The sequence below is a fragment of the Lithobates pipiens genome, unplaced genomic scaffold (assembly GCF_037356315.1).
Source record: "Lithobates pipiens isolate NorthernLeopardFrog02 unplaced genomic scaffold, aLitPip1_a1.2 Scaffold_16, whole genome shotgun sequence".
NCBI lineage: Eukaryota > Metazoa > Chordata > Amphibia > Anura > Ranidae > Lithobates > Lithobates pipiens.
In genome coordinates this window covers 560,178,299-560,191,647 of record NW_027507748.1, presented here as the reverse complement: position 1 = coordinate 560,191,647, position 13,349 = coordinate 560,178,299, and the positions used below count along the sequence as shown (strand labels likewise).

The 13,349-nt window shown below is 41.9% G+C and overlaps 1 long non-coding RNA gene across 1 annotated transcript in view; it reads left to right on the top strand.

Moving 5' to 3' along the window:
- LOC143984453 (uncharacterized) overlaps positions 1-7,714 on the top strand; it is a 90,868-nt gene extending 83,154 nt beyond the window's left edge. The window contains exons 4-6 of the long non-coding RNA XR_013274868.1: positions 6,379-6,541; positions 7,101-7,202; positions 7,426-7,714. This is a non-coding gene — a long non-coding RNA (uncharacterized LOC143984453). The remainder of the gene's footprint in view (positions 1-6,378; positions 6,542-7,100; positions 7,203-7,425) is intronic.
- The last annotated feature ends 5,635 nt before the right edge of the window (positions 7,715-13,349 follow it).

Genomic DNA, 13,349 nt, shown 5'->3' with positions numbered 1-13,349 from the left:
TCATGGTACTTTATATTATAGTGTTAATGTGGCACCCATGGGTACAAGTTTTTTCTTATACATATACATCTTACTATCATTTTTAATTTGAATTTAATTTCTGTGTGTAGATCCAGGATGTTGCCCCAGTAGAAGAGCAAGTCTCCAAACAAGTCAGAATTGTGGGTTTCATATGATATGCATGGAATTAATATGTTAGGATATATAGGATAATGCATTTGGGTGGCAAAAATATGACTGCAATCTGTACATTGGGGGGAGAACCTCTGGGAGAATCTAGGATGGAAAAGGACCTAGGGGTCCTAGTAGACTCAGCAATGGCATGCAATGCCAAGCTTCTGCTAACAAAGCCAACAGAATATTGGCATGCATTAAAAAGGGGATCAACTCCAGAGATAAAATGATAATTCTCCCGCTCTACAAGGCTCTGGTCCGGCCGTACCTCGAGTATGCTGTCCAGTTCTGGGCACCAGTCCTCAGGAAGGATGTACTGGAAATGGAGCAAGTACAAATAAGGGCAACAAAGCTAATAAAGGGTCTGGAGGATATTAGTTATGAGGAAAGGTTGCGAGCACTGAACGTATGCTCTCTGGAGAAGAGACGCTTGAGAGGGGATATGATTTAAATTTATAAATACCATACTGGTGACCTCACAGTAGGGATAAACCTTTTTTTTGCAGAAGGGATTTTAACAAGACATGTTAAAAATAGAAGAAAACTACGTAGAGGATTCTTTACTGTAAGAGTGGCAAGGATGTGGAATTCCCTTTAAACAAGCCTCAGCGTGGGGCATTGATAGTTTCAAGAAACTATTAGCTAAGCACTTGAACGACCACAACATACAGGGATATACAATGTAATACTAACATATAATCACACACATCGATTGGACTTAATGGACTTGTGTCTTTTTTCAACCTCACCTACTATGTAAGTACATAAATATGTAACTATACCATCAAATGTAGACATATGATTCCAGTAATGTGAGCCAATGATTATGTATTAGCCTGTGCATGATTTTTTTCGGTTTTCTGTTTTTATTGTAATAGTAATAAATCTTTGTAAATTTTATTTACTGGTTTGGTTAATGGTACCTCAAAGGTCCCTTACACCCTCATTTTTTTGTAAGAGGTTCATCTGTATGTAATGGCTGATTAGCCTATGTGAATTGACTACCCTGACACAGTGGTTGTAGGTACTTGCTTGAATAGGATATATTTAAATTAACAATATCTTGACAGATGTTCTAAACCTTTCCCATTTTAATGAAAAGTGTTCTATTGCAATTTTTGTTCCCACTGGAGATATTTCCCATCACTTTCTGTCCCCACAGGAAGTAAAAGGGAAATTCCCCCAATAGGGAAACAGCTTGCAATAAAGACCTGAAAAAAAGTGCTGGGATTGAGCTTTTACTGGGGCATTTCCCTGATAGTGTTAAGCCTCATACACGCAATCGGATTGTTGGCCAACAAAACCATGGAATTTTGTCCGAAGGGCATTGGCCCAAACTTGTCTTACATACACACGGCCACACAATTATGAACGTAGTGACATACTATGTTGTTTTTCAGATCTTTAGCACCACCACCCTTTTTTTCTCCTTCTGCAAGTTTCATGTTAGTAGGAGTTTGGTGAGTGTGGATTCGCACTTTTCAGTTTGTTTCTGAATGGCCGTTCGCCAACGAGCCATGTTTCGGAATCGGAGGAGATAACATGTTATTTCTTATTGGCCTTGGAGTTATTTTTTTGGTTGAATAATGATTTTATTTTGTATATTTTCTATATTTTTGGATGCATAGAATGCACTTTTTGGTTAAGTTCTATTTGCAGATAGCATGTGTAAATTTTATTTGTCTTCTTTTTTAATGCACAATAAAAAAAAATTGTGGAGAATAATAATTGGCTATGTGTTTTGCTTCAAATGGCAGTTTGGGAGTAGGCAGTTACATTTTAAAAAATACAATGTAAAATTAACAAGGGATGGCAACATAGTTGTATCTTTGATCTTAAAAATTATGTGATAATGGTGTTGTGGTAACTTACCCAAATAAAAAAAAAAAAAAAAGCATAATAATGCTTTATTAATACCGTATATACTCGAGTATAAGCCGAGATTTTCAGCCTCTTTTTTGAGGCTGAAAGTGCCCCCCTCGGCTTATACTCGAGTCATCGCTGTCTGCCCGCTCGATCAGCGTGTCGAGCAGACAGACAGCGGCCATTCTATAATTCAAAAGCCGCGCCTCCGGCTCCGCCTTCGCCTGTGATAGGCGGAACACTGAATTTCCCAGCAGCCTGTGTTCCGCCTATCACGGACATCGTATCATCCTCGTACTACGGACGAGGATGATACGATGTACGTGATAGGCGGAACACAGGCTGCTGGGAAATTCAGTGTTCCGCCTATCACAGGCGAAGGCGGCGGCGCAGCTTTTGAATTTTACAATGGCCGCCGAGGCGCCGACGAAGAGGGCACGGGACGGAGGCAAGGCAAGGCACGGCACGGGACGGGACGGGACGGGACGGAGGCAAGGCACGGCGGCAAGGCACGGAGGCAAGGAGGCAAGGCACGGGACGGAGGCTCGGGACAAAGGCTCGGGACACAGGTAGGCTGGACACACACACACACACACACACACACACACACACACACACACACACACACACACGGATGGATACACACACACACAGGGATGGATGGATGGATGGAGACACACACACACAGGGATGGATGGATGGATGGATGGAGACACACACACACAGGGATGGATGGATGGATGGACACACACACACACAGGGATGGATGGACGGACACACAGGGATGGACGGACACACAGGGATGGACGGACACACAGGGATGGACGGACACACACACAGGGATGGACAGGCATGTCTCACCCTCGGCTTATACACGAGTCAATAAGTTTGCCAGTTTTTTTGGGGGTAAATTGGGGGCCTCGGCTTATATTCGGGTCGGCCTATACTCGAGTATATACGGTAATAATATTATTCTTGATATCACTAGAAAAAAAAGCCTTTGAAAATGTGTTTGCAATAACTCCATCGGTATCACCAGCAAAGCAGCTTCATTATTATCCCATTAAAGAAGAAGAGAATATGCGCTGCATTTCGATATTTCATAATTTGCCACATCACGAACGTTAATTTTGCATTTACGAACGCTAGTTTACAAGACCGACCGCTTCTGGCTCATCCTTGCTGCCGAGCATGCATGTTTGTACTTTGGACTTTTGTTCAACGGACTTCTGTACACACGCTCAGAAAATCCGACAACAGACATTTGTCCATGGAAAATTTATAAACTTGCCATCCAACATTTGTCCAACAATTGTCCGATGGAGCATACACGTGGTCAGATTTTCGACAACCTGTCATCACACATTTCCCCTCGGAAAATGCAATCGTGTGTATGAGGCTTAAAGGGGTTGTAAAGGTAAATTTTTTATTTTCTACATAGCTTCCTTTAAGCTAGTGCATTGTTGGTTCACTTATCTTTTCCTTCGATTTCCCTTCTAAATGTTTTTTTTTCTTTGTTTTCTTTGTCTGAATTTCTCACTTCCTGTTCCTCCTCAGTAAGCTGTTCAGTAAGCTGTTCTGGCTGACTAACCACCAGCTCGGATGATGGTGAGAAGTTTACTGAGGAGAAACAGGAAGTGAGATATTCAGACAAAGCAAAAAAACATTTAGAAGGGAAATCAAAGGAAAAGGTAAGTGAACCAACAATGCACTAGCTCAAAGGAACCTATGTAGAAAATAAAAAAATTACCTTTACAACCCCTTTAAGTGTTTGGTGGTTGTTTGAAGCAGATAGGTAAGATTTAGGTCTAGAGATGGTTTAGGATTAGGCTAGGAGGAAGGTTAGCGATATGCTGTGCAGGGCCATAGGCATTACGTCAAAAGTGCTGTTGGTTTTAGCATGTTCTGTCCAAACTGGTCAGCACATAGAACTTCTTTTCAACAGAATAAGGGACTGTTTTGAAAAGGCAATGTGAAAGCAAATTCCCATTTAAGGAAGATAATTGCAGGTTAAAGGGGAGTTCCAGGCTTTTTATGTTTATTAAAAGTCAGCAGCTACAAAAAGTGTAGTTGCTTACTTTTAATAAACAGACACTTACCTGTTCCATGGTCCAGCAATGCGGCTGAACGGAGCGCCGCTCCTCTCCCCCTCGTCTCCACCGGCGCCTCCATTTCCCCTCTGGGCATCCGGCCGTGACAGCTTTCGGCTTCACGGCCGGGCACGCATGGCACATGTACGGAGTGGACAGGCGAGCTCCTCGGACCTGTCGCATGTCCCGGGAGATCACCTAGAGGGAGGGGCCACCTAAGGCAAAAGGAGGAGTCAACTTGGTTGTCCCGGGCAGAAGGAGGAAGTGATACAGGAAGTCCCCCTCCTAACGAAGCCCCCACTCCCCCCCCCCCAAAAATGACATGCCAAATGTGGCATGTAAGGGGGTCGAGGAGTGTTTAAAGAGGAAGTTCCATTTTTGGGTAGAACTCCTCTTTAAAGCGGAGGTCCACCCTAAAATGGACCTCCGCTCATCGGAATCCCCCCCCCCTCCGGCGCCACAATTGGCACCTTTCAGGGGGGAGGGGGGGTGCAGTTACCTGGATAATCCAGGTAACTGCACCCACTTCCGGGATAGCTGTCTGTGGAAAGGGGCGTAGATTACGCCCCTTTCCGCAACTGCCCGCCCCTTTGCGCAAGTGCCCCGCTGCCTGCTGGGAAACACACAGTTCCCAGAGGCAGCAGGGACCGTCCGGATTGCGCCGCGCGGCTCGCGCATGCGCAGTAGGGAACCGGGAAATGAAGCCGAAAGGCTCCATTTCCTGATTCCCATACCCAAGATGGCGGCGGCAGCACCCGAGTGTCGATCTAGAGATCGGCTTCGGGTGCGGACATCGCGGGCGCGCTGGACAGGTAAGTGTCACCATTTTAAAAGTCAGCAGCTGCAGTATTTGTAGCTGCTGACTTTAAAAAAAAAAAAAAAAACGCGGAGTCCCAGGCGGACTCCCGCTTTAAATATGCTGATCAATAAATTCTGAAAATTCTGAATGAGCTCAGAATCATGCCATGGACACAAGCCCAAAACCTGTAATTGTCCATTATAGCTTATTTACTCAACTTCAGGGCATGATAATATTTTGCAATAGTCCAACTGTGGTTAGATCCCTTTAGAGCACCAATCACATGAGATTTGAATTAGTCTGGGCAACCCTTTCTCAGTCTGAGAATTTTTGTTTTAAATTCTTGCTTGAGCAAGGAAAGAACTCACCCATAATGTTGCAAATTAAGAACTTGGATATGGAGTCTTATTATTGCCATGCCATTTGACTAATACTTTAATGAGATATAACAATAAATTAATTATTCTTGGACTATTAAAGGATGTTATTATCCTATGAAGTTGAAATAAGAGAGCTAGTAATCTGCTAAAAAGAAGTCCTCTGTGCTAACCAATTCAAAAAGAATTCAATGGTGCTCGGGATGCGAGTAGAAGGTAATATCATTGCACGAGGTTGGTAGGTGGACTTCAGTTTTCTCATAGTCTTGAGCTTGTGAATAGGCTGAAGTCTACCATGTGTGAGAAATGCTTTTTAAAGTACAGAATCAGTCTTAATAAGATGTACATTACAAGGATTTCAACCAACTTTGTTGCAGATTCCTACCTTTTGTTATTCTGAAGAAATCACTGTTTGTTCCTCTGTGCCCCTGTGCCAAGTGAGTCTAATGGGAGTGGTTTTCTGCAGGGCTCTAATGAGCAAAATTGCCCTTTAGCCGTGAATTCCTATTGAAAATATCTTACAAAAAATTCGATTTTTGTTGCAAGGGATGCCAGAAATCCAACTTGTATCTTAAGGTAGACTTTTTGGAAAAATTGGTAAGCCAATCACACAAGCGGAAAATTTAATTTCTGGGGGGCGTTCTGTATACACTCTGTGTACAGAACACCTCCAGGTAGGCATATTGCATTGCATTTTCAGAAAATTACAGAGCTGCAGATTGAAAAGGAAAGGTAATTTTTAATAACAATTATAATATGACTTGTGTCGCAATTGTATACACTATACAATTTTTTTTATTTGCTATTTTTTTCCCCCACAAAAGTGGAGTTACCCTTTAAGTCACTTTACCAAAATATTATCTTCTGATTGGGTACTGTTCATTGCAACATTTTGCCTATCAGCCCTTACCGAATAAGCTAAGCTATGTCTTGGTACCTGGAGATCTTATTTTACTAAACAATGATAAAATAAGTAATACTGTACATAATACTGCTTCAATAATAAATACCTAATATGAACTTAGAAGAGCATTTTGCTAACGTATTTGGATTTTTCCTTGTCCTTAAAATCCAGATTACAACAAGATGGTGACAAGGGAGAAGCAGTTACTGGGTGCTGACTCATTACATTCTGACATGGAAGCAAGCAAGAGACAAAGTCCAGGTGCCCTTTGGATATAACGCTGCTTGATTTTTGGCTGGAAAATGAAGCAACGTGTAAATATAAAGAGCAGCAGGTACATGTGCCTGGGAAACCAGTGAATGTTGTTGAGCCACAGAGCAAAGTCTCCATTTTCAAAGACATGTCAAATAAGATCATCTGTATAGACATTTAGCAAAAGTATGAACAATGCTGACAATACACTGCTGTTCAAACATTCAGCAGTAATAAATGCTGATTTGTATAAAAGAACTTGTAAGGCAAAGTTTTTATTTGGTAATATAACTCATGCCTTGGGGTTTTGGTTCTACTGTGGTCTGCCTGTGTATCAGCAGTCTAAAGCTGGTAAATACTATACATTGTGGATGTAAGTTTTAAATTCTATTAAAAGATAGGTTCACCTTTTGAACATATTACATGTTACAACCAGATTTAGGGTGCAACATGTTTAAGCAGACCCCCTCTCCCCCTTAGTCCTCCCTTCCCTTTGACAACAGGCAGGGGTTCCTCTCCCCCCGCAGCTGCTTTGATATTTGATATTGGCGCAGTTGTGCAGGCCTCCGTCTGCACAGCCACGTCATTAATTCATAGGGATCTGTCAATTAATAAACTACATGTCCTGTCTTCCACTGCAGCAGAAGAACTTGTAGTTCCAATGAATGGCGAGCATGCTGATCAGAGCGCTTGTAATCCCACTCACACTTCCTACAACTCTGAAAATGACAGTCCATACAGAGGTAAGGGGCACAGAGCTTTAGGAAGAGTTAGCAGAAGCATTACATTTCACCCCTGATCCACTGATCTTGGGGAGCAATTCTCTGCAGGCTCTTGTGAAGAAGAAAAATGTTTTTTTCTTGCAAAAATATGCAAAGCATGTTTCTCTACGCTGCTATGTTCTTAGTAACGTTCTAATGTTAATGATAACTAACAGCATCCATTTATTTCTCTTTTTTCTTATAGGTTTTCTACGTTACTATAGGTGGATTACCACCCAGCAAACCGCCTTGAGCTTTAATCATACATTCAATGTACCAGGCTGTCCTGCTCTACAAATAATTATATTCACATTAACCTGGTCTCCTGAAACTCCCTCTTCTTGGGTCTGCAAATAAGTAGGCCAATAAGTTCTAAAATTCACTTCTCTGTCCATCACAAAACAACATCTCATAATATGCATGCCCTTTTAGATGATGCACAGTCTAGGACTATGTATATTCCTGATAATTAAAAAGTAATTCTTCATATCCATTATATAAACAACTCAGAATTCTGACTTTTAATCTCAGAATTCTGTAGAATTGTTTTTTTTTTTTAAACTCAGAATTCTGACTTTCAAACTCAGAATTTAAAAAAAAATAAAAATAAAAAAAATAAACTCAGAATTCTATAAAAAAAAAAAAAATTTTTTCCCAAAATCATAATTCTGTTTTTTTTTTTTTATTATGATGGCCCCAGGCCTCTTCCATACCTGGAGGCATGTTGTAAAGGGAGGTTTCATTTTTAGAGAGGGGTATTACCTAACACAAAATAACTGGCAACAGGCTGCATCATTGCCAACATGCACTTTCAAGTCCTTGCTCAGTCTGGCTGTAAAAAGACAATGTTAATATGATATAAACTGGAATGAATAAACCTGAGTCCCGATTTCATGTGAGCTAGTAATTCAGAACAATCATATAACCAGTGGAATTGGGATTTCTGTCTTGAATACTTGTCTCAGGTCAGTGTCTTGTTAGGTAGTGAACGATGGATGAGGATGGCACATTTAGTCAGTTTCTATATTTTTCTGCTTCTCTTTTAGTAAAGTGACAGTGTTTCCTATACATAACTTGCCATTTCTTGAATTAATTTACTTCACACCTGGCATCTAAAACATGGTGCGGATTTGCCGCAACAGTAAATCGCATCTCATGAAGCTTGTTGCCCAGAAGAGGCTCCTGCTATTATTTTGGCGACAAGCTTCACGCGATGTACTTTACCCTGGCAAAACCGCTCCACAATTTAGGTGTCATTGAAAATAATGACACCTGAACCCGCATTTTGCGATTGTAATGCATTTTGAGATCGCAGGCAGAATCGCAGTGATTCTGCTGCAGTCCCAAAACACTTAGGTGTAAATGTGGCCTTATTACTTAATAAATTAAAAAAGTGTAAGCAGCATCCAGTTGAGTAGTGTTTCATAAATTCATATAATATGTACTCTTATTTTTTCTCTTTACACATGCTCATATTTTCTCTCTTTTTTTTAATGCATCCAATTCGCTTAAAATGTGAACTAGTCTAGCTTTTAATGGAGCTGGTTCACACATGTCCGGGGTGGCTGAGATCCTTTTTTGAAAAGGGCCCTTTGCGATTTTAGGTCCGGTTTAGGTGCAAATTCAAGTAAACATTTGCACCCAAATCACACATGAACCAGTGATCAAAACCGCACCAGACTCCCAACTGCAAACCACAGCTGGACATGTGTACGGCAGCCAGATATGTGGACCCAGCCTTAGAAATATGCATATTATTTACTAAAACTGGAGAGTGCAAAATCTGGTGCAGCTCTGCAAAGAAACGAATCAGCTTCCTCCAGGATTTTTTTTTTTGTCGAAGCTTAATTGAACAAGCGAAAGTTAGAAGCTCTTTGGCTACCACGCCCAGCTGCACCAGATTTTGCACTCTCCCATTTCAGTAAATCAACCCCATTGGGTTTCAGAAAAAAAAATTAAGAAAAACAAAGTATAACAGTCTTACAGTACACATAGGGGGAGATTTACTAATGTAGCGGCCATAACCCTTGGCAGGGCGGCCTTGACTTTTGGACTTACCGGTTACCTCCGCTTGGCTGGTTCTTCCATGTCTAGGGGTTCCCAGGGTTAGTACCCAACAACTTTGGACGCTGACACCATAAAAGTCCTTTAGAAAGGTTTTTACCTTTGCAGGGGTAACATCCAGCAAATAGTCTCGTATGGGAGCAGAGGGCAAGGGTGAAGAAACTCAAGCACCTTGAACTGCTAATTATCAGAAAGTCTCTAACATCACGCAGAGAGTATCCACTCGTAGCTGGGCGCTTCAAAGCTGAACAAATCTCTAGCCAGAGTTTATGGCAGTCAGCACTTTGATCCAGAACGTGTAAAATCTTTGACCTTGAGTAATTTGTAACAGAAAGTGAACAGGAACCTTTTCCTCAATACCTGGAACGTTCTGTGTCTCCTTGGCAGCACTGGAAAAGCGTGGATCCGCTGATGTCCTTCACAACCCAGCAACCAGGCACTTCTCGGGATGCCAGCCTGTTGACCCTCCTCCAAAGTGTCCTCCCTTACACAAGCTGCGGTGCCCCTCCAAGCCGAGAGCACATCCGGACGCCTTCAATCCTCCCTCAGTTACTGCGCCTTGGACCAGCCGGTTCCGAGACTCTGGAACAGACGGATCCTTACCCCAGACCAGGTGGGTCTATTGGGGTTAGCCAACTGAAACATGTTGCGGAGGACCCCTCGTGGGGCTACCCTGGTCCAGAATCAGGAACAGGCAGCTATCACCTCATGAACCACCCAGAACACGTGACTTCAACATCTTAAGTACCCTTCCCCAGACTCCTCAGCGGGGCCAGGCACACCCACTGATTGGCTCTGGGGAACGCTGATATTCAAAGCGTCCAACCAGGTCTGGTTCTAAACCCGTCATGTGCACCTAACTGTACACATGACCAGGCAGAACTCTAACACAGCCCAGCCAAACTGATGTCAAAGTTAAACCTACACAATTAACCCTCAGAACCCCTTTACTGTTCTGAGACAAAAACTAAATTTGTACATGACGGACACCTTGTCCAAAGTGTCATCACTACACTAAAACTGGTGCACTCAGAATCTGGTGCAGCTGTGCATGGTAGCCAATCAGCTTCTAACCTCAGCTTGTTCAGTAAAGCTTTGGCAATGAAACCTAGAAGCTGATTGGTTTTTATGTGGAGTTGCATCAGATTTTGCACTCTCCAGCTTTAGTAAATCAACCGCATAGTGTTATTTATGGTAAAGGTCTGATTCCTTTGTTTTGTCTTGTGATGTGGCTTCATAGTTACATACTTAGTAAAGCTGAAAAAAGATGAAAGCCCATGTAGTTCAGCAAATAGAAAAATAAAGAAAAAGAAAACCTCCATATACACAGTTAAATTTAGAGGGAGGCAAAAAAAAACCCTTATGAAGTATGGTCCAATTGGCTCTAGCAGGGGAAAAAATTTCCTTGATCTTCCAGAAGACAATCAAATAGTCCTGGATCAACTATCCCTGGTGTTAATACCTATACATTTTATCATGGTGGATAAGGATTGTTCTTACTTTTCATTATATTTAAAGTTTCCCTTTCAGTCTCCTATACTTCACTAACAGAATAAATGGGAGAATCCCAGTGGTTGCTGTGGCCAACAGGAACAGATCTTTATTGCAGCACTCTCATTTGGGAAAGCCAGAATGTAATCGGATTTACTGTATACTTCTCTGTTCATTGAACCTATGAAGCAGTTCACAGTGCTCTGTACCATAAAGAAGTAGGGTTTCTCTCTACAAAGGACAGACCTATTGCACACAGCTTTCCTTTTTTGTTATCCAAATTCAAGGGGGTATACTCATTGTATAGAACCCAGCATGATCTCCTCACTACAAAACTTGAATGTGGTCCATATTCCTGCCAATCATCTCCATCTCTAAGCTGCTTGTTACCACTCTGAGGTGTCTGTTATGAAAGAGGTAACCCATAGCATCCAACCAGATTACACTTTTCATCATCCCAGAGGAGCTTTAGACATTGTAAACAAATATAATTCTTACGTACTGTATATTACAGCACAACAGTGCTCCTTGCATCATATTAGACCCTTTTATCTGTCTTACGTTGCTATGTGCTTGGCCCATTTCTCTCCTGAGTGTTAATGAAACTGGGTCAGATAATTGCATAGGGTGACTGTTTTTAGCAGTAATTCCTTTAAGCCTTGCTTACCTCATTTCCTTTCTAAAAGATCAGGTCACATCAGCAAACTGTCAAGCCCAAACCCTCTCATGAACCAACCTGCTTTCTTAGCTCTTTGATTACTTGATGTTCCAATAAAGTGAGTCTCATCCATTCTGAACTTACAGGAAGCAGTTCATAAGAGCACAAAGCTATCAGATCAGTGATTAGAGGATGTGAATATTCATTTTCAGTAAAGGTATTGTATAAAAATGGTCATTTACAAACAATGGAATAGACCAAAATACAAATTAAAGTACCAGAAAGACCAGCAACATTATACAAGAATACATTAAACTAAGGAAAAAAAAAAAATATAAGGATGGATTCACACCTATGCAGTTTTTGTGCTTTTTTTGCAGATTTGCACTGCAGTCCATTTAACATGGTTTTCTATGGAACACGTTCTGTAGTGCAAATCTGCAACTACACCTATGCAGTTTGCAGTCTGCATACTGCAGGTGCATTTTGCATATTTCATTCATTGAAGTCTATGGAACCAAAAAAAGCAGAAAAAAGTCCCTGGCCCTTTCCATGGCCGATCCGAAGGACGTATCGGCCTCGGGGGCAGACATAGTGGGCTCGCTGAACAGGTAAGTGTCCTTATTAAAAGTCAGCAGCTACAGTGTTTGTAGCGGCTGACTTTTAAAAAAAAAGCACATCGCGGCCGAAACACCCCTTTAAGCCAACCTAGGGTGCCCATATCAATTATATGACAGTAAAATGTCTTGGTCATGTAATAATCCAATGTCTGAGCTCTTTCAGACACCAGGCTAACTCGGGTAAATTGCAATTGGACAAATTGAAAATCCTTGGCTAAAGCCAGCCATTGACAGATCGAAATTCGACCGGTAAGTTGGCTATGAAGTGTCCGTGTCTTGTTTATGTTGGCCAATATACACATCAGTTATCTGGAATTTTCAACAATTTTCACCCAACTATGTTGCGAGAACTACTGATCAGTCTACTACCATGAGTTGTTATCAAAACACTGAAACCATGCAAACTGACTTTGTTAATGGGGGAATCAGGCAATTGTATTGCAGATGAAGGAAAGAAAATTGCATAATGCATGGTCTGCCAAAGAGTTTTTGCCTTTGCATTTGTAAGCTGGTGCCAGAGGTACAACACAATTTCCCCATCAAGCTCTTTATGCCAAAACACGATGATTTGCACAGTGCATATATTTGTTTTTAGGGGTGTTTAAACTGGTTCTAAACCCTCTCCTATACCCAGTGAAGAAAACACTTGTGGGCCCTGATGCAAAAGTTGAACTGGGCCCCCCACTACCACCCACAACTTCCATTACTGGCCAAGATACTTTCACTGTCCCAAGATATTCCAAGTAGCTAAAGAGTTATTTCAGACTTTTATTTACATATTGAGAGGGCAATTCAAATGAATTGGGATGTATGTCAAAATGTGGACAGTTCAATCTTTTGAATGGTCTGGGGCAGGGGTATCCAACCTTAGAGAGGGGGAGATCTACCTGAACAATGTGAAAGAGATCAAAGATCACCGGAGTTGGACAAGAAGTCAGTGAGCAGTATGTAGTGACAGGGAAGTCAGTGAGTGCTATGTAGTGACAGAAGTCAGTGAGCACTATGTAGTGACTGGGAGGTCAGCGAGTGGTATGTAGTGACAGGGAGGTCACTAAGCAGTATGTAGTGACAGAGAGACCAGTGAGTGGTATGTAGTGACAGAAGTCAGTGAGCGGTATGTAGTGACAGAGAGGTCAGTGAGCAGTATCTAGTGACAAGGAAGCCAGTGAGCAGTATGTAGTGACAGAAGTCAGTGAGAGCTATGTAGTGACAGAGAGTTCAGTGAGCGCTATGTAGTGACAGAGAGGTCAGTGAGTGCTATGTAGTGACAGAGAGGTCAGTGAGTGGTATTTAGTG